The following is a 23,286-nucleotide window of genomic DNA, read 5'->3' on the forward strand; positions in this document are numbered from 1 at the left end:
TCAACCTCCAAATGCACTTAGAGCACCTTGCAGACTCCTTGGTACGGGGTGGCCGCAAATGATGGATGGTCTTCATGGCTAGAACAAGGGTTTGACTAGGGTTTACCCGCCCATTCAGAGCTAATGGCACTGACGATTCGATGCCAAGATCAACGGTTTCAAAGTTACGCTATGGTGCACCTATGAACTAAGGCACACTGCGAGTTTTGGCATCGAGCGAGATAGCTGTGCTGAATCCAAACGGAATGTGATCTCTCAAAAATGAGATAGGTTATTTTAGGCCTTAGGATCACCGTCCTATAGCATTTGACAGTTCATCGATAGCCCTCACGAGCTCTGAGTTATGACCCTCGAAAGATTGACCTCCAAATGCACTTAGAGCACCTTGGAGACTCCTCGGTACAGGGTGGCCACGAACAATCGAGGGTCTACGTGGTTGGAACAAGGGTGTCACTATGGTTCACCCACCCACTTGGAGCTAATGGCACTGACTTGTAGCCGTTAGGAGTTAGATTTTAAAAAGTTGTCAAGAAAGGTTGACCCCTTTGACTTGTATCATGAAAGGTTGCTTTGTGCCTTGCTTGATTGTTTGAAGACTACTCCATGTGTCACTATCTTTCTTGGGAAAAAAATTGCTTTTAACATCAAGCTTGCAATATTATCAATTATTGTCAAACTTTTTCAACCGAGTCAAAACGTCAGATGCAAATATTTGTTTGCATTTTTTCTAAGGGGAGTTTCAAAAATTGACTTTGATTTTCTATGTCTCTAGTGCTTGAACATGCTTAAAATGGCTCTTTGGTCTTAGAGCTATTGGTATTTTCTAACTTCATGGTCTATGATATGCATAGTAAGAATTCCTTTCACTAAATGGTTTCCTTGATCTATTGACTACACTTAAATTTGTTCACTTGTCATCTCTCTTTCTATATGTTCAATACAAAGAGCTAGAAGAGACAAATAATCTTTCATACCTCCATCTCTCTAAGCACATGATAGAAATAAATTCTAAACTTGAGAAAAGGTTAGAGGAGAATATTGCATTCTTAAATTAATCTCCCTTAAGACCTTTACATACACACGGGGCATTCTTAAATTAATCTCCATGGAAGAAAATTTCATAAAACTAAAGATTCCATAGCGTTGAAACATAAAATCAAAGATCTCATTTATGATGGGACTGTTGATACCTCTAATGACTCATCCACTCATAGCCTTCATATCCAACTTCATATCATGTCATTATGCATGTGCTATCTTGCTTATTGGCTTTAATTGCTTATCCTACATGCTATCTTCCTTCATGGATTTCATGGCTTACCCCAAATGTGCTTCATACAACTTTTCAATATGAAAGTCTTTCAAAACATTATACAATATTATGACTCTTTATGCTTTCAAATGCTATGATTGGTTTCAAAATCGAAGAAATCAAGTATTCTAATTATTCATCTATACTTTCTAGATTTTTCTTATTTGATTAGTTTGATAAAAATAGTTTTAATAATCATAATGTCAGCTTTATGTCAAATAAAGAAAAACCCAAATATCGTCGTGTAATTGGTCAAAGAGGGTCATAGTTCACCCTATGACACCCTTTGACCCATATTCCCCATTTGAATATGTCCCTAGGGGTCCTAGGACCCCTAGGGATATATGTCGGCGTTTAATGGGTCAAAGGGGGTCATAGGTCACCCTATGGCCTCCTTTGACCCATATGAACGATTCGACTATGTCCCTAGGGGTCCCAGGACCCCTAGGGACATATGTCATCATTTAATGGGTCAAAGAGGGTCATGGGTCACCCTATGACCCCCTTTGACTCATATGAACTATTCGACTATATCCCTAGGGGTCGTAGGACTCGTAGGGACATATGTCATCGTTTAATGTGTCAAAGGGGGTCATAGCTCACCCTATGACGCCCTTTGACCCATATGAATGATTCGAATATGTCCGTAGGGGTCCTAGGACACCTAGGGACATATGTCATTGTTTAATGGGTCAAAGAGGGTCATAGGTCACCCTATGACCCCCTTTGACCCATATTACCCATTCGAATATGTCCCTAGGGGTCCTAGGACCCCTAGAGACATATATCATCATTAATGGGTCAAAGAGGGTCATAGGTCACCCTATGACCCCTTTTGATCCATATGAACGATTCGACTATGTCCCTAAGGGTCCTAGGACCCCTAGGGGCATATGTCATCATTTAATGGGTCAAAGAGGGTCATAGGTCACCCTATGACCTCCTTTGACTCATATGAACGATTCAACTATGTCTCTAGGGGTCTTAGGACCCCTACGGACATAAGTCATCGTTTAATGGGTCAAAGAGGGTCATAGGTCACCCTATGATGCCCTTTGACCCATATGAAGGATTCGACTATGTCCCTAGGGGTCCTAGGGCCCCTAGGGACATATGTCATCGTTTAATGGGTCAAAGAGGGACATAGGTCACCCTATGATCCCCTTTGACCCATATTACCCATTCGAATATGTCCCTAGGGGTCCTAGGACCCTTAGGGAAATATGTCATCATTTAATGTGTCAAAGAGGGTCACAGGTTACCCTATGACCCCATTTGACCCATATTACCCATTCGAATATGTCCCTAGGGGTCCTAGGACCCCTAGGGACATATGTCATGTTTAATGGGTCAAAGGGGGTCATAGGTCACCCTATGACCCCCTTTGACCCATATGAATGATTCGAATATGTCTCTAAAGGTCCTACGGCCCCTAGGGACATATGTCATCATTTAATTGGTCAAAGGGGTCATAGGTCACCCTATGACCCCCTTTGACCCATATGAACGATTTGAATATGTCCCTAGTGGTCCTAGGACCCCTAAGGACATATGTCATCATTTCATGGGTTTAAGAGGATCATAGGTCACCCTATGACCCCCTTTGACTCATATTACCCATACGAATATCTCTCTAGGGGTCCTAGGACCCCTAGCGACATATGTCATCATTTAATGGGTCAAAGGGGGTCATAGGTCACCCTATGACCTCCTTTCACCAATATGAACGATTCGACTATGTCCCTAGGGGTCCTAGGACTCCTAAGGACATATGTCATCGTTCAATGGGTCAAAGAGGGACATAGGTCACCCTATGACCCCCTTTGACCCATATGAACGAATCAACTATGTCCTTAGGGGTCGTAGGACCTGTAGGGACATATGTCATTGTTTAATGGGTCAAAGGCGGTCATAGTACACCCTATGACCCCCTTTGACCCATATGAATGATTCAAATATGTCCCTACGGATCCTAGGACCCCTACGGACATATGTCATCATTTAATGTGTCAAAGAGGGTCATAGGTCACCCTATGACCTCCTTTGACCCATATTACCCATTCGAATATGTCCCTAGGGGTCCTAGGACCCCTAGGGACATCTATCGTCATTTAATGGGTCAAAGAGGGTCATAGGGTGACCTATGACCCCCTTTGACCCATATGAATGATTCGACTATGTCCCTAGGGGTCCTAGGACCCCTAAGGATATATGTCGTCATTTAATGGGTCAAAGGGGATCATAGGTCACCCTATAACCTCTTTTGACACATATGAACAATTCAACTATGTCCCTAGGGGTCTTAGGACCCCTATGGACATATGTCATCGTTTAATGCGTCAAAGAAAGTAATAGGTCACCCTATGACCACCTTTGACCCATATGAACGATTCGACTATGTCCCTAGGGGTCCTAGGACCCATAGGGACATATATCATCATTTAATGGGTTCTATGACCCATATGAACGATTCGACTTTGTCCCTAAGGGTCCTAGGACCCCTAGGGACATATGTCATCGTTTAATGGGTCAAAGGGGGTCATAGGTCACCCTATGACCTCCTTTGATCCATATAAATGATTCAACTATGTCCATATGTCATCGTTTCATGGGTCAAAGAGGGTCATAGGTCACCCAATGACCCCCTTTAACCCATATTACCCATTTGAATATGTCCCTAAGGGTCCTAGGACCCCTAGGGACATATGTCATCATTTAATGGGTCAAAGGGGGTCATAGGTCACCCTATGACCTCTTTTGACGCATATGAATGATCCAACTATGTCCCTAAGGGTCGTAGGACCCGTAGGGACATATGTCATCATTTGATGGGTCAAAGGGGGTCATACGTTATCCTATCACCCCCTTTGACCCATATTACCCATTTGAATATGTCCCTGGGGGTCCTAGGACCCCTAGAGACATATGTCGCCATTTAATGGGTCAAAGAGGGTCATAGGTCACCTTATGACCCCCTTTGACCCATATGAATGATTCGACTATGTCCCTAGGGGTCCTAGGACCCCTAGGGACATATGTTGTCGTTTAATGGATTAAAGGGTGTCATAGGTTACCCTATGACCTCTTTTGACCCATATGAATGATTCAACTATGTTCCTAGGAGTCCTAGGACCCTAGGGACATATGTCATTGTTTAATGGGTCAAAGAGAGTCATAGGTCACTCTATGACCACCTTTGACCCACATGAACGATTCGACTATGTCCTTAGGGGTCGTAGGACCCGTAGGGACATATATCGTCATTTAATGGGTCAAAGGGGGTCATAGGTCACCCTATGACCCCCTTTGACCCATATGAACGATTGGACTATGTCCGTAGGGGTCCTAGGACCCCTAGGGACATATGTCATCATTTAATCGGTCAAAAGGGGTGATAGGTCACCCTATGACCTCCTTTGACCCATATGAATGATTCGACTATGTCCCTAGGGGTCTTAGGACCCCTAGGGACATATGTCATCATTTAATGGGTCAAAGAGGTTCATAGGTCACCCTATGACCCCCTTTGACCCATAATACTCATTCGAATATGGCCCTAGTGGTCTTAGGACCCCTAGAGACATATATCGTCGTTTAATGGGTCAAAGTGGGTCATAGGTTACCTATGACCCCCTTTGACCCATATGAACGATTCGAATATGTCCCTAGGGGTCCTAGGACCCCTAGGGACATATATCGTCATTTAATGGGTGAAAGAGGGCCATAGGTCACCCTATGACCCCCTTTGACCCATATTACCCATTCGAGTATGTCCTTAGGGGTCCTAGGACCCCTAGAGACATATATCATCATTTTATGGGTTAGAACCCTTTGACCCAGATTACCCATTTGAATATTTCCTTAGGGGTCCTAGGACCCCTAGAGACATATATCACTATTTAATGGGTCAAAGAGGGTGAAAGGTCACCCTATGACCTCCTTTGACTCATATGAATGATTCGACTATGTCCCTAGAGGTCGTAGGACCCCTAGGGACATATGTCATCGTTTAATGGGTCAAAGGGGGTTACAGGTCACTGTATGACCCCCTTTGACTCATATGAACAATTCGAATATGTCCCTAGGGGTTCTATGACCCCTAGGAACATATGTCATCATTTAATGAATCAAAGAGGGTCATAGGTCACCCTATGACCCCATTTGACCCATATTACCCATTCAAATTTGGCGCTAGGTGTCCTAGGACCCCCAGGGACATATGTCATTATTTAAGGGGTCATAGGGGGTCATAGTTCACCCTATGACCCCTTTTGATCCATATGAACGATTCGATTATGTCCTTAGGGGTCCTAGGACCCCTAGGGACATATGTCATCGTTTAATGGGTCAAAGGGGTCATAGGTCACCATATGACCTCCTTTTACCCATATGAATGATTAGACTATGTCCCTAGGGGTCCTAGGACCCCTAGGGACATATGTCATCATTTAATGTGTCAAAGAGGGTCATAGGTCACCCTATGACCCCCTGTGACCCATACTACCCATTCGAATATGTCCCTAGTGTTCCTAGGACCCCTAGAAACATATATCATCATTTAATGGGTCAAAGAGGGTCATATGTCACCCTATGACCCCCTTTGACTCTTATATATTAATAATATACATATTAATATAATAACATATATATATTACATTATTATATTTAATGAAAATATTACGTTATTATATAGATATATTAATAACATACATATTAATATAATAATATTTATAATATATATTATATTTAATAAGAATATTATGTTGTTATATATATTATATTATTATACATAATAATATAATAACATATAATACATATTACATTTAATGAAAATATTTCGTTATTGTATATATTAATAACATATATATTAATATAATAATATATAATACGTATTATATATATATATATATATATATATATATATATAAATTACGTTATTATATTTAATAAAAATAATAATATTGTAAATCATATTTATAGATTGTAATAAGATTAACATAAGATATTATTATATATTACTAGATTATATCTTGTATGTTTACATTATGTTATTATATATATAATATATTAAAATATGCCTTTACATATTAGTATAAGTGAAATAATTTAAAAATAAAAAACTAGAACGTTTAAATCGAATTTCCCTCCAAAATTTGAAAATTTTTGAAATTTGACTACCGAGCCATATCGGATATCCGATTTGGAATCGGATATCCGATCAGGCTAGGTAGTTACCAAGCCTGCCCTGTCAACCCCAAAAACGTGTTTATAGAGAGTTTTAGTGACACTCAAACTTCGGGTAGCCGTCTGACAATGTTATTTTGATCGAAATTGAATGAAACAAAATAGGTTTTTTAATATCGCTCTCTAGATTCCATCAATATAATTTCTATCAAATTTTGAGTTCGAGAAGTATTTATTAGTTAATTATCAATGAAGATTATTGTAAAGTGTTGATTGACATATTGAATGAAAAATAGCTATAACTTTCAAACGGTATAAAATTTTTTAAATCTAAAAGTTGCGTCACATTCTATACTTCGCCTAGTATAAGAAAAAAAAAATTTTGGTCAAATTTTCTATTAGTTAGGATGGTCAGACATGAGACTTTTTTTAATCCAAAATTTTTTTGGTATAAAATTCATATTTAATTATTTATTTGGAATAAAAATATCAAAAAATATGCGTCACATCCGGGCATGAGTCTAGTTTTCATATCTATAATTATATTAAAAAAATATTATGATTTGATTTTGATTAAGGTGGTCAGACATACACCTACTTTTTATTTTCGCCCTGAATTTCTCTTAGTACTGCATAAAAATTCAAACTTTTGACCAATCAATTTTTTTTTTCTCCTGATAAGGCCTAGTAGTTTAGAAACTACATTCAATTTTCTACAAATTATTTTCTTACAACTTTTTGACATAAAATCCATAACCACTTCAAAATTATGTGTAAAGTTGACATAAACCTGATTTGCTAATTTTTCACTACCACTTAAGGCCATAGTTTGGTACACCATGATCCTGCACATACCCGTACAGAGAGTATGACGATGGGGGAGAGAAAGTAGGCAATGGGAGAGGGAGAGAGAGGGGGAATGGGAATGTGTGTAAGAGTGACAAATTAGGGGATGGAAGAGAAGAGAGAGAGTAGGGGATGGGGGAGAGAAATTAGGTGGTAGGAGAGGGAGAGAGATAGGGGGGATAAGAGTGTGTGTGAGAGATCTAAAGAGCCGAGGATGGGAGAGGAGAGGGGGTGAGAGAGGTAGAGAGAATAGGTGGTGGGAGAGGGAGAGTGAGAGAGAGTAAAGGATGGGAGAGAGTAGGAAGAGAGAGGGAGGGGATGGGAGAGACAGTAGGGAGGATAGAGAGTAGGGAGGATGGGGAGTGATCTGTTTTGAGAAAGTAGGGGGTGGCAGAGAGAGAGTACGACGATGGGGGAGAGAAAGTAGGTGGTGGGAGAGGAAAAGAGAGAGGGGGGATGGGAGTGTGTGTGTAAGAGAGATGGAGCAAGGGATGGGATAGAGTGTGAGAGTGTGAGAGTAGGGGTGGCAGAGAGAGAGTACAATGATGGGGGAGAGAAAGTAGGCGATGGGAGAGGGAAAGAGAGAGGGGGGATGGGGGTGTATGTGTAAGAGAGATAGAGTAGGGGATGGGAGAGAGTGAGAGTGTGAGAGAGTAGGGGATGGGAGAGAAGAGAGAGAGTAGGGGATGGGGGAGAGTGTGAGAGTGTGAGAGAGTAGGGGATGGGAGACGAGAGAGAGAGAGAGAGAGCAGGGGATGGGGGAGAGAAAGTAGGCAATGGGAGATAGAGTGGGAGAGGCAAAGAGATCTTGTACAAGATGGGGGAGAGAGAGTAGAGAGGGAGAGAGAGAACTTGAAAGAGAGAGATAGTAGGTAGTAGTAGTGTGAGGGTGAGAGAGAGTAGGGGGTGGTAGAGAGAGTACGACGATGGGGGAGAGAAAGTAGGCAGCGGGAGAGGGAGAGAGAGGGGGAATGGGAATGTGTGTAAGAGAGAAAAAGTAGGGGATGGGAGAGAAGAGAGAGAGTAGGGGATGGGGGAAAGAAATTAGGTGGTAGGAGAGGGAGAGGGAGAGAGATAGGGGGGATAAGAGTGTGTGTGAGAGATCTAAAGAGTCGAGGATAGGAGAGGAGAGGGGGTGAGAGAGGTTGAGAGAGTAGGTGGTGGGAGAGGGAGGGTGAGAGAGAGTAAAGGATGGGAGAGAGTAGGAAGAGAGAGAGGGAGGGGATGGGAGAGAGAGTAGGGAGGATGGGGAGTGATGTGTTTTGAGATAGTGCGTACACGCTTTGTAGTGCGTACGTGCTATAGTGCGTATGCACTATCTCAAATCACCAAAAAATGGTCAAAAACCAACCTTGGGGCCCATTCTATCCAATTTTAACTTTTGGTCTGTTATGCTCTCTGTTATTCTGACAGAAAACACGGGTTTCAACATCTAGCAAACACTATTTCAACACTTTTGAAAGCTAGCAAACACCAAATTCAATCATTGGATACATGATTTGAAGAATTTTTTAATATTCCTTTAAGAAAAGGTTAGTGCAATCCATTTTAAATATTGTTTGTCGATATATAGATACAAATTTGATTATAATTTGATATGCTATGTAATATATAGTGAATTCATTAAAAATTGTATGTTTGAATGAAATGTTATTTCGAAATGGTTAGAAATTTGACAAGTCATTTGATATATATTGTGTATTCATTCAAATAATTATAATTTTTATATGTAATTGAATAATTTGTAATTTACACATTTTAAGTAATTCAGATGTTTGAATAATTTGACATGTAAAAATCATCATCATGCCAAGGAAGAAACCAAAGATTCAAACAAATGTAGATATGGAGAGAGATTTGACAATTAAAAGAGATAAAATAAAATTACTACGTGAACAAAGAAAATTGAAAAGCAATGATGAATAATTAACTTTTGAAGAGGATCAAGAACCACCAGTACAAAGAAACAAGAGGAAGAATTAGAAAGACAAAGAGAACAAATGAGATTGTTACGCTCAAGAAGACAATTGAATTGTGAAGCTACACCATCCTCTAATGTTGGAGTCATATCGTCCGCTACACCATCTTCGAATGTTGGAGTCATATCATCCACTACACCATCTTCCAATGTTGAAGTCATATCATCCTCTCATGTTGAAGAGATACTAATTTATAGATCCGACGATATACACACTCCATCATATCATGTTGAAAGCACAACATCAACACATCAAGTAGGTGATATTCCATCTTTTACATCTTATTTCCAAGGCACATCATCTTCAGTTCAAGGTACGTAATACACTCAACCTTATATTTATGTTCGAAATGTTGAGAGAATTGAAGAGATTAGAACACCTTCTAGAATTTGTTTTAGAAAACCAAAATATTTGATTGATATTGATAATAACATTTTGAAATCAATGCCTGACAAGATTAGCAAGTGTACTTGTCAAAAAAAATTTAATTATATGTGAAGATTTTTTTTTGAAGAATTAAATATTATAGGTCAATGCCAATTATTTGTTGAAATGATGAGGAATTTGAAATTTAGGCCTATCGTGAAGATTCTTGGGCTAAGAACGATGGATGATTCAAATGAAAGAAATATTGTAAAGAATCTAATGAGTGCTTATGACAAAGTGGGTTCTAAATCATGCACCAAAGATAGTAATATCACAAGACGAGTACTCACATTGACAATAGTAAGTAGCCAAATGAAGAAACCTCGACTCATGAGAAAGACAAGCAAAACATTAAAAATTGGTAGAGCTACCTTAAGGAGAGCCATGCTAAGGCGTGAGCGATTAGAAGATCCAACAAAAAATGAGTTATGGACATTTACCAGTAGACTACCGTGAAAGGATAAAGAAATTAGTGAAGCCTTGAAATCATTAATCGAAGATTTTTGGAAAAATAACACACGTGTTTCTCCTAATCAAAGAAATGTTGTAAGAGGAGGATTAGTAGCCGAAATCACAAGCCACATGCAAAACATTTTTTGGACTCCACTTAAGCACAATTTTTTGCAAAATTTATTGGTATGTATCCTCAAATTCGAATAAGTCAAAGATTTTTTGAGATGGGTAAACCTTTTTATGTGAAAATAAATCACACATGCACAACTTGTTGTTGTAGGATACATATTGAATTTTCTAACCATTTTGATGTTTTTAGGCACATATGCATAGTTTTGCATCTTTAGTTTGTTTTGCAGGATTATGACATAAAAGAGCCACCAACATCTTCAAGGGAATTCATATCCAACATTTTATGTGAAATAGGGGATGGCCAACAATTTTACAAGACATCATGCTTGCATGGTATGTGCTTATTTTGTGGTTCTTTGCAACTTTTATCAACTTGTCAACATATGGATAGTACACATGCAATTGGAAATGAAATAGTAGATTACGGAAAATTCAAGATAGTGACATATGCTCTAAAAGATGGGAAACATGGTAAAAGATGTGACCTAGTTATTGAAAAGATTTCAGTGTATGAGTTCATGAAAAATTTTCATGAAAAGATTATGTACGAGTATGCAAGGCATACCCATAGAGCTCAATGGTTGGATTTGCAATTCAAGTTGTGCAAGGATACATTTCCATTGGATACCATTGTTTCGGTTGTAGATTTTGCAGAGAACTACAAACTACAACCACAAAATGAGGTGCAAGCAAAGTATTATACATCTCAACAGGTTTCTATATTTGTTCACATAACATTCATGCATTCACCTACAAGTACAGAGGATGATAGGAAGATTTTGAGGGAGTACCATTTTTACATCAGCGATGATCGATCACATTCTACAGAGTTCGTACAATGTTGTTTTCAACTATTTTATGGAGATTTGGCTAACAGGGGCATATCATATCGTCAACACATTATTTGGTCAAACAATTGTGCATCTCAATTCAAGAATGCACGAATGTTCTATTGTTTGAGCAGGATGCATAGGTTGTGTAGAATTCAATATATGTGGAATTTCACAGAGGCTGGTCATGGTAAGGGGGAGCACAATGGTGCAGGAGCATGCATTAAAAGAGCCTTGGTTCGTGAAGAACTAAAGTAAAATGATGGAGCAATATTGATAGATGCAAAATCCATTGTCCAATGGTGTAACACTACAATGGGTCCAGGTAAGGAAGGTGAGTCTATAGTTCGTAAATTTTTTTGGTTGATAGATAATACTAACATTGCACCATATCAAGATTGTTGCACACTAACAGGATCTAGTGAGTTACACTCTTTTAGAAGCTTTGATGCAGGTTCATGGAGTATCCACACACGAAAAATGGCATGCTATTGTCCATCATGTGCAGAGGAAAATTGGGATGACTGTGAGTCAACTGAATGGGTGGACAAATGGGATATACAGGTTCTGGACCCAATTGACACCTATCATCCCCCACAAGCACTGGAAATGGTAGAGATGGATTCATCTATTGACTTTGATCGCTTGTCAGATTTAGTGCAACTTGGTAATATATATATATATATATATATATATATATATATATATATATATATATATATTTGTAATTTCAATATGTAACTTTATAACTTTTACCCAAGTATTTTTTGAATTAATGATCGCATTTTGTACATTTGTCACTATAGGCCATGTTTTTGTTGTTATTGCACTTGAAGACAATGAAGAAGGGACAGATTATTATTTGTGTCATTGTGTTGAAGAAAAACAAAAATTGGATCACTGGGTTATAGATGGTGAAGGTTTAGAGTACCATGTCGGTGCGGTGGTTGTAATAGGCACATGGCTTAGACAATATCCTATGAAGAATCCTAACTTGTGGTTATTCGAGGATTAGCAAACAGAGAGGAAGATTCTTCATTATTCAAACCTTTTTGTCACATCAAATGTCCACTTGATAAAATATGGTGGAAAACCACATGATAAGATTCTTTGGAAAGTTTGCAAGTCAGACCATGAGGCAATACTTGAGACATTAAAATGTCAAGCATATCTAGTTGGCTCATTAGATTGAATTGGGAGAGAGAGAAAAAGTGATCAATTGGATCCAAATACAATGTTACAACCTCTTCCCCAAGACTATCACATGACTAAGGTGGACCGTATTGTTATGATGTGTAAGTGATGAGATTTAGTTTTGATTTTTTTAGAATATAGATACATTATTTGAATTTATATTAGATTCTTTAATAGGACCCATTTTTTTAATCTTATCTTAGATTTGTTATTGTGCTAATTCTTCATTTGTAGGTCACCAAAGAAGAGGGCTAATAAAGTTGACACGCAAGTGATAAAGGGTGAGATGCCAAAATCATCTGTGAAATGGTATTATCAATTCACATCCTCAATATTTGTTAGTGTTCTTTGTTCAAGTACCATTGTATGATAATCATCTTATGCCTAGAATTGTAGAGGTTAAATTATGTCAATACTAAGGTTTGTAGCATCAATACTAAGGTTTTTAGCATCAATTGGTCACGCTAAGTATAGTAGTTGTATCATGAATCCTTCTCAACCAATATGACTAAGATTCTCGGAAGAAGACTAAACCATATCATCTATCTACTCCCTCTTTATATAAGAGTTTGTCAAACAATGAGAATGAAACATTGATTATTACTCCCCCCTCAATGTAAAATTCTCATTGATTGCATTTTGTAAAGTTTTAAGTCACTATCAACCTCTATATCATTGTATTCTTCTTATCATCAAATTACACAACAATGAGAATATGAACGATGACTTCTTCACATGAACCTGACAATTATAAATGCTACACCTTAATAAATGTTTGGGCTTGGTCTTTACCATTCGAGCTTATAATATAATACATTGGCTTCATTTTTATTTGGAAGTATTTATTATGTTTGTTCCAAAATTCATTCTTCATTTGCCAATATGAAAATACAACTATCATAAAAGGCATAGTCTTATAATTTGTAATTTGTATAATGGTATAAAATTTTGGTTGTGGGTTTGAATCCATTGCCCCCATGACCCTCCTTCTCATGCATTTATTCTATTTATTCTTCTACCTCCTCCTCCGCTTGGCCATTTTGCAACACCATCTAGATGGAACTCTAGCCTTCCTCAAAACCATTATACATGACCTCTCCTTCTTCAAGATATTCTATAAAAAGTTCCTCAACCCTTGAGCCTTTCAAAACCCCAATCTCAATGGAAGGCTTCTAGACCAAAGGAACTAGTAGATCCAGTTCTTTAAGAGAAAGAGACAACAAATCCAATTTTCTAGTGACTAGATGGAAAATTGGGGAAATCATTTCAATTAGTTGTAAATTGAAAGGAATTATAAGTAAACTATATCAATATAATAAGTAACTTGGTAATTATATCAATATAATTTAATTACTAAGGAAATGAATTTATTACTCTAACATATAGTGCATTATTTTGCAGACAAAGGTGTTGAATTTGATTCTTAACAGATTTACATGCATGTGTAATAAATAATAAGTGTTGTAGCTTTGGGATCAACACTATAAAATGAAGGATGTCATACTACATTCACAGAGGTACCAAAATATTTTATTTCATATGGAGACAAAAGAAAATTTGTATTCTTCATAACTGCATTTGAGTCTCATGTATTATCATTTTCAGCTATTGACATCAAAGATACCTTTACATCTTCATCATTGTATTGATCAACGAGTCCTTATTGCACTCACTAGTTCTAAGCCAATGACTAAGGTATGAAAGAGTTTACATTAAAATTTCATTAGTACTAAAATTCAATATAAAATTCATAGGCACAATTGAGTGGTAACTTTGATAGTTTTTGTAGGGTCTTATTATTCTTGACCATCAGTGTATCCTTGAGGTGTATATACAGAGGAATTATCAGCTAGCTGTAAGAAAATATTAAGTTTTATGTGTAAATATATTTTATTTTTTATATAAAATAGTTATTTATTCATATATAATTTTGATTGTAACATGTCGAGTTATAGAAGATTCTAGACTAATGGACTAGTGAGCATGTTAGGAAGACCTCATTATATACACTGGTCATCTCCCACTTGTTGGCAATTAAAGACAATTAGGGATTTATTTTGTTCCCCTAGTTGGAAAGAGTATATATCTAATGATGTACATTTTACACCTATATGGCATTATTGGGCATATGTTTTGTATAATTTTTTCTATGTATGTCATTTTTTACATATATTTCATGTATGACATTATTAGACATATGCTTATGATGTTTCAAATTATTGATAAATGAATTATATGATATTGTTAGACCTTATGGAATCAACTTTGATTTTTTGTTATCACATTGGTTTGATGCTTGTATTCAATCAATCAACATATTTTCCTTTTAATTCTTCCACATTTAGCATATCCATCTAACAATGAACTTATGATACTCCCATCAAGAAGTGCATGATTACATGGTTTTATGGTGGATGTCCCTCTCTTTTTTGAATTCCAATTTTATTCATCTACATGAGTAAGGGAGATCAATTCCATTTCTTTCAATTGTATTTAAAGGTCATTAAATTTTTTTCAAACAATTTGATTAAATAAATATTATTCAGCATTTACCTCTATCATCAAGGTTGATTCATTCCTCCTCTTATTTTACCAAATAATTTGGATGAATCACCCATGGCTCCTTACATTTCTTGAAGAAAATTTTCAAAGACTTTGCAACATATCTTCTCTTCTTCCATATAGTTCATGTTCATTGAAGACATTTGGTCAAACAATATATATGCTTTGTATATTCTCACAACACCAATAGTCATGGTACAATGCTTACAAGATCCATAGTTGAAGAGAAGCTATGTGAAGCTTCTAGAACCATGGACTTATACTTAATTTAGTATTATTACATCCATTTTACTTATGAAAGTGGAACTTTCACATAGATAAGTAGGGAAACCAAAATTGAAAGCCAAACTTAACATAGAAAAGTAAAGCAAGCCTCAACTATATTCTCATTAAACACTGTGAATTCAAATATATTTGGCAGATCATATCTCGGAGCTTGTGCAAGATATGGATGAGGTTCCAATTCCTACAGGACCATGTTACAGAGACCTACAATAACCTCTTTCACTTTTTGGAGATCACATTCCGTTTTCATTCTACAATGCCATCTCGGGTGATGTTAAAACTTGCAATGTTGGCCAGTACAAAGTTGCCAACTACCAAATCTCTCTCATCTTTCATTGTGGGATCAAACTATCTACTCCATTAGCTTTGGGTGGCTAGGTAAACCCTATCCCCAACCTCATCTTGTTCCCTTCAGTGCTCGAACGTTCTCAGGCATGCTGAACCGGAATGTCCCTAAGGGTAACTAAATCCCACAGGGCTGCAATCTTTGATGGGGCATATCTCAGAGCTTGTGCGATATATGGATGAGATTCCAATTCCTATAGGACTTTTTTGTAGAGATCTATAATAACCTCTCTCACCTTTTGGAGATCGCATTCTGTTTTCATTCTACAATGCCATCTCGGGTGATGTTGAAACTTGCAGTGTTGGCCAATACAAAGTTGCCAACTGCCAAATCTCTCTCATCTTTCGTCGTGGGATCAAACTGTCTACTCCATTAGCTCAAAGTGGCCAGTTAAACCCTCTCCCCAACCTCATCTTGTCCCCTTCAGTGCTCAAACGTTTCAGGCACGCTGAACCGGAATGTCCCTAAGGGTCACTAAATCCCACAAGGCTGCAATCTTTGACAGGGTATATTTCGGAGCTCATGTGAGATATGGATGAGATTCTAGTTCCCATAGGACCATGTCGCATAGACCTACAATAACCTCTCTCTCTTTTTGGAGATCGCATTCTATTTTCATTCTACAATGCCATCTTGGGTGATGTTGAAACTTGCAATGTTGGCCAGTACAAAGTTGCCAACAACCAAATCTCTCTCATCTTTCATCATGGGATCAAATTATCTACTCCATTAGCTCTGGGTGGTCGGGTAAACCCTATCCCCAACCTCATCTTGTCCCCTTCAGTGCTCGGACATTCTCAGGCATGTTCAACTGGAATGTCCCCAAGGGTCACTAAATCGCACAGGGCTGCAATCTTTGATAGGGCATATCTCAGAGCTCGTGCAAGATATGGATAAGATTCTAGTTCCTACAGGACCATGTTGTAGAGACCTACAATAACCTCTCTCAATTTTTTGAGATCACATTCCATTTTCATTCTACAATGCCATCTCGGGTGATGTTGAAACTTGCAGTGTTGGTCAGTACAAAGTTGCCAACTGCCAAATCTCTCTCATCTTTTGTCGTGGGATCAAACTGTCTACTCCATTAGCTCTGGGTGGCCGAGTAAACCCTATCCCCAACCTCATCTTGTCCCCTTCAATGCTCGAACATTCTCAGGCACGCTGAACTGGAATGTCCCTAAGGGTCACTAAATGCTACAGGGCTGCAATCTTTGACGGGGCATATCTCGGAGCTCTTGCAAGATATGGATGAGATTCTAGTTCCTAAAGGACCATGTTGTAGAGACCTACAATAAACTCTCTCACTTTTTGGAGATAGCATTTTGTTTCCATTCTACGACACCATCTCGGGTGATGTTGAAACTTGTAGTGTTGGCTAGTACAAAGTTGCTAACTACCAAATCTCTCTCATCTTTCATCGTGGGATCAAACTATCTGCTCCATTAGCTCTAGGTGGTCAGGTAAACCTTATCCCCAACCTTGTCTTATCCCCTTCAGTGCTTGAACATTCTTAGGCATGCTCAACCGAAATGTCCCTAAGGGTCACTAAATGCCACAGGGCTGCATTCTTTGACGAAGCATATCTCGGAGCTCGTGCGAGATATGGATGAGATTCTAGTTCCCACAGGACCGTGTTGCAGAGACCTACAATAACCTCTCTCTCTCTTTTTGGAGATCGCATTCCATTTTCATTCTACAATGCCATCTCGAGTGATGTTGAAAGTTGCAGTGTTGGCTAGTACAAAGTTGCCAACTGCCAAATTTCTCTCATCTTTCATCGTGGGATCAAACTATCTCCTCCATTAGCTTTGTGTGGCTAGGTAAACCCTATCCCCAACCTCATCTTGTCCCCTTCATTGCTCGAACGTTCTCAGGCACACTCAACCGAAATGTCCCTAAGGGTCACTAAATGCCACAGGGCTGCAATCTTTGACGGGGCATATCTCGGAGCTCGTGCGAGATATGGATGAGATTCCAGTTCCTACAAGACCGTGTTGTAGAGACCAGAGATCAGCCAAGGATAAGGATAGCATAGTAAGAAAATGATTATTTATCTGGTGGATATAAGTCTTTTATATAACAAACCATTTATATGCATAGTAAAAGAACCGAATAAAGATTTGAGACATATTGATAACCTGTAGTCTGATCATCGTCACAAGTAGGAAACTTTTGTTTCACTATTTCATGCGCGTTTATTGAACTTTCTTTATGAGGTCATTTACAGATGGGATGTTCAAAGGGTGAGTTCCTATGGGCCGTCAATACTTTGACTATACTTTAAGTCAACGATTATCATATGGGAAAAAATGGAACTCGTTGTATTTTGAAGTATTGAGAAGATGGCCTTGCCCTTCCCCAGGAGTTTTAGAAATGGGAGACATTAGGTAAGAGAGTGAAAATGTTACTATCGCTTCAACGCACATAACACAATTGGAAATGTAAATTTTGATGGTAATCATTTTGTGATAAGGGAGAGACTAGGGATGATCGTTGTTACTATCTCTTTAGTAGTGGATTTTTTTTTCTCTTGAATTTAGTGGTGGGGGATCAATGGTAATTCTCCTTGGATATTCCTTCTTATTATGTTAGTGACAAGTGTTGCTCTTTGAAAACAATTGTACAATCTTTTTAAAATTATTAGATAAAAACAAAGAATTGTAAGTATTAAACATGATTAGCCTTTAGCATTTAGTATTAACAAACAATCTTTTTTAAACCACAAACAACTTCTTTGAAGTTTTTGAGAAATACTAATAAAGCAAAAAATAACATCTACTAGTTCGTAGACATAATGGCAACTCTCTAGCAATTGAATTTAATTTCATACATTCACATATCTAATTTAATGTCATACACGAACATATCTAATTTAACATCATACATGAACAAACATATAATATAAAATGATAACCAATAATGTAATATACATTAACAAACACATAATATATTATGATAACCAATAATGTCATACATCAAATAAATGTCATAGATCAAATATAGAATGTCATATGTACATCAAATGTATGTCAAATATGTCTCTCTGATGCCTATATATATACATGGGGAAGGAAACAACTCTCTCTCTCTCTCTCTCTATATATATATATATATATATATATATATATATATATATATATCAAATATCTCAACTACATCTTTTCCTTCCCCTCGGTCTCTCGACATCCTCTACCGTCATGTGGAGGGAGACAGTGGAGATGACGGGGCCCTCCTGACACACTCACTTGACCTCTTGTTGAGGCTCTTCTCCAGGTCCAACTAATACAAAGAAAGTAGATATGAATAAATATTTATTATACATTGAAATAAAATATATGTACACACAAAATCAATTATTTTCTTACCGCCAACAAATAGTCACTCTGTAAGTCCACCTCAAATGCTCGTGGACGATCATGCGTGACAAGACCCTACAACAATTCAATAAATATAATCACTTATAAATAACATTAGAAATTTTGAGATTAACTATTATAAACAACAACTAAAATGAAGAAAATTCTTTCATACCTCCATCAGTGGCTGTGAGCTAGCCCCAACTGCGGCCACTCCACTATCAATAGACTGTCGCAGATGAGGAGGTCTGTCCGACATCATGAGTTGCATGTCATATAATACATGTTATATCTAACATGAAACATGGAATAAATATAATCAAATGAATTAAATTAACATGAAACAACTGTACCTGTGTGAAGCTCGTATGATGTCTCTGCTCTGTGTCTGTGGTAAAGGTTGAGGGTCTTATGGAGAACTGATGCACATGCATAATTTTTTTTGTAAATCCTTAATATGATTACGTAATAAATATATGTATTAATTAAAATGATTAAATTGATACATACCTCAGGACTCGTCAAAGGGACAAAAAATGGGCCTAGAGGATCGTTGCTAGGCCCAGCAACACTTTGACCCTAAATTTTGAACAATGTCAATAAATGCTAATTAATTAATCATTCACTATACATATGAAATGTGATCAAATTAGTAATTTACCTGTGTGTCAATGCCAAATGTCTTGTTCAGGAACTCATCAGTGACAAGCCCATCATCCACAGCATCTTTGACATGAGTGCCAAATGTGCATAGGGATCCGCATGAAGTGCGCATGTGACCACGACACATAGAAGGCTCCCCCTCAACTAATAGGCTCGTGGAATGGATGAGGGTCTGCATCAAAGCATTAATGGTCCCTAGAGTGCTGGCCTCTACATGTTCCTTCAAAACTGAAGGAATAATCACATGCTTGTGCTATGGATGGACCACAGGTGCGCTAACTACATTAGGGTCATGACGTGCTCCTGGCCTCTCAAATGATGACCCCCACCTCTACCTTGGGAGTCTAACATAACAAAATAATTGGGGATCTCCCCAAGGACAAACTCACAATATAATTTCTTCAAAAAATACATGGGGACATCGTGATTATTGCAAGGAGGGGCATCAAAAACCATCCACCATCTATCCCAAACATTATTTCTAATAGCATCGTGTATACACCAATGGATGGGGAACCATTTAGTACCCTCTCTAATAGTATTTGGCTCACCAGGTTTTCTAAATAATGCATATGGGTATGTGCAAGATCATGGTGTGCCAAAAAGTGGCGATCTGAAAAATATGTAGTTCTGAAATGCCTCAAAGAATTTCAAAATCTATTCCAACTTTTTTCCCACCCATCCTGATACTAAATGAAAAAAATTAATACCTTTATAATTCCTACTATATATTTCGATACCAACCTTATATGGTCATCTTTAAAACATCTCAAAAATGTATTTTTGGCATGTTTTTATGTGTTTTTTACTTCAAGCATGTAGCTGACGACTTTTTTTAAACCAAAATTTGATGTAACGAAAAGGGTTTCTTAAGAATGTTCTTAGCTTTTCATAAATGTAAGGTTTGTCAAATTATGAGTTGAGTAAGTAATTATTACTTATTTTCTAATGGAGTTAGCTACAAAGTGCTAATTGACATACAGGTTGAAAAATAGCTATAACTTTCAAACTATATAAGATTTGTGAAATCCAAAAGATGCGTCACATTCTATGCTTTGACTAGTATAAGAAAAAAAAAAAAAAAAACCTTTAATTTTGATTTTTTTTGAACTAGTTAAGGTGGTCAGACACGGGATTTTTTTAATTTTGAAAATAGTATAGTAGAAAATTCATAATTAATTATTTATTTGGAATTAAAATTCCCAAAAATATGTGTCACATCTAGGCATGAGTCTAATTTTTATATATAAATTTATATTTAAAAATATTATCATTTGATTATGATTAAGATGGTCAGACATACACCTACTTTTTATTTTCGCCCTGAAATTTTTGTAGTATCGCATTAAAATCCAAAATTTTGAACAATCAAATAATTTTTTCTCTAGATAAGGCCTTATATTTTAGAAACTAGATTCAATTTCCTACAGATTATTTTCTTACAACTTTTTGATATAAAGTCCAGAACCACTTTAAAATTATGTGTCAAGTTGACATAACCCTGATTTGCTAGTTTTTCACTGCCACTTAAGGCCATAGTTTGGTACACCATGATCCTGCACATACCCACATTTACTACCTTTTGATATTTCTTTTTTTTTAACATCTTCATATGACAATTTATTTGCATAAAATCTTTTTTGTTCATCCCTCTTAGCCTGCCAAATATCTAACTGACCACTAACTAAGGCTATCTGAGTGTTAATGGATTCGAGGGATGATGCCAATTGAGCCCTCATTGGATTGGTTTGTCCAGATTCTTTCAACCGAGCAATGAGTCTTTCTAATTCACTTTTTCCTCTTTGTATTTCATTTCTTATATTTTCTTGTGTGCCTGGCAGAGGTCTTGTAATTGGTTTGAGTTGTGGAATTTGTTGTTCTTCTTGAAGAGGGTTTTGATTTTGAGGTTCTTGAGGGTTTTGGGGATTTTTCGGTTGATTATGGATATTTCTTGATAAAAATCTAATTGAAATCCAACTAAATAAACAAATCTAAATGAAATTTGTAAAAACCCTACAAAAGAATATAAAAAACCAATAAAACAATATGGAAAACATATTAAAGAATGCAAAGTTAAGTTTATATCACTTACCTTGTCGTTGTTAGTGTGCTTGTTGTCTTGGATTTCGTTGACGAGGAGGAATTTTGGCAAATGGTGGTGAATTTTCGCTATCAAACCTGCGTACGCGCTATTGGAGAGCCAAAAAGCAAAATGAAAATGATGGGCCGCGGGTCTACAGCCCATCATATAACTTTTTTGATATCAGAATAGCACGTACACGCTATTGAAAATTAGAAAGAAAAAAAAAACCTTGTCATCGGTGCATATGCCCCAAATCCCTGTTGAAAAAATGGTTCATTTGACTTCCCATTGATCCATTCTTTAAGTTGTGAAATTGGATAAATGGGAGTTGTTGTCTTATTTCTGGATCAATCTTCATATAAGCCTCCATGTTGGTGTCGAGATCTCCTTTCACAAGCCTTAGTTCTTCGCCTCCATTACTAAGGACTTGTTTGGGTATGAATGAAGGTTGTGTAGGGCATTTTCCTTTTTTCTATGACTTAGAACCATTGCCTTTTGTCCCATTGTTGGACACAGATCTACCACCCATGTCTTTCATAGTTTGCAGTACTGTTGGCATCAGCCAGTTATTCTACTCTTGTTGTTTGGTCATTTGGTCCTACATTTGACTTATGAAATTGAAAAGTTGTTCATCCTTGTCCATCTTATTATCACTGCCTCCTATCCTTTATAAATTCATTTTTGCCTTCTTTCGTTCTCTTTAAAGAGTGCATTGATCTCTTTGAACTAATTAGCCAAATATTGTACAGAATGAGTAGGGGATTGAAATGGGAATCACTCATTCGATTACATGTCCAAGACATTCCAAAAACAGGAAATCTTTTTTCAATGAATGATCTTGAATGGACACATATCGGAAATGAAAATATCTAGGAGCTTGACTTATGTGCTGTTATCCCTCTTGGGAGACTTGCTCACTTTATCAAAGGAGAAGGTATATTGCAGGATGGCATCAAGACAACATTTGTACATAAAGCTCATAGAGAGCCCAAATTGGAAAACTCTACTGACCATAGTACCATAATGTATTCAAAGTATTCTTAACATTTTCCATTAATTAAGCATGTCATATATATATATATATATATATATATATATATATATATATATATATATATATATATATATATATATATATATATATATATATATATATATATTATCATGTTGATTAATATATTGTTTTCTACATTTCCTTAAATAGATATCATTGTGCTTTTGGGCCCAAGGATAATAGAAAAAAAATCTAAAGACATTAAAAAGGTGAAAAGGATATGAAAGTTTATACAAAAAAGGGGTTGCCAAATGAAAATAATTAGAGCATAATAAAACATGACATATGAAAATACATACAAAGTTTATTCCAAAAGCTTTTTAACTATTTCATTTTGACACATGTTGGTATATTTACATCCATGTAGAATTACTAAGATACTTAAGATGTATATAAATTTTACATCCATTCTACTTTCATAAATTTATACTTCCTTGAAGTAAGAAATGGAATTGAATACCTATGTTTTCATAAAGTTTTTTTAAAATTTAGAATCATCTTGATTTTCTTTTTTAAATCTTCAAATTACATTTACTTTTGTGTACTTCAAAAAATTCATGTACTATAATATAGATTTA

This window comes from Cupressus sempervirens, chromosome 9, assembly GCF_028749045.1.
Source record: "Cupressus sempervirens isolate cs-2001-9-10 chromosome 9, ASM2874904v1, whole genome shotgun sequence".
NCBI classification, from domain to species: Eukaryota; Viridiplantae; Streptophyta; class Pinopsida; order Cupressales; family Cupressaceae; genus Cupressus; species Cupressus sempervirens.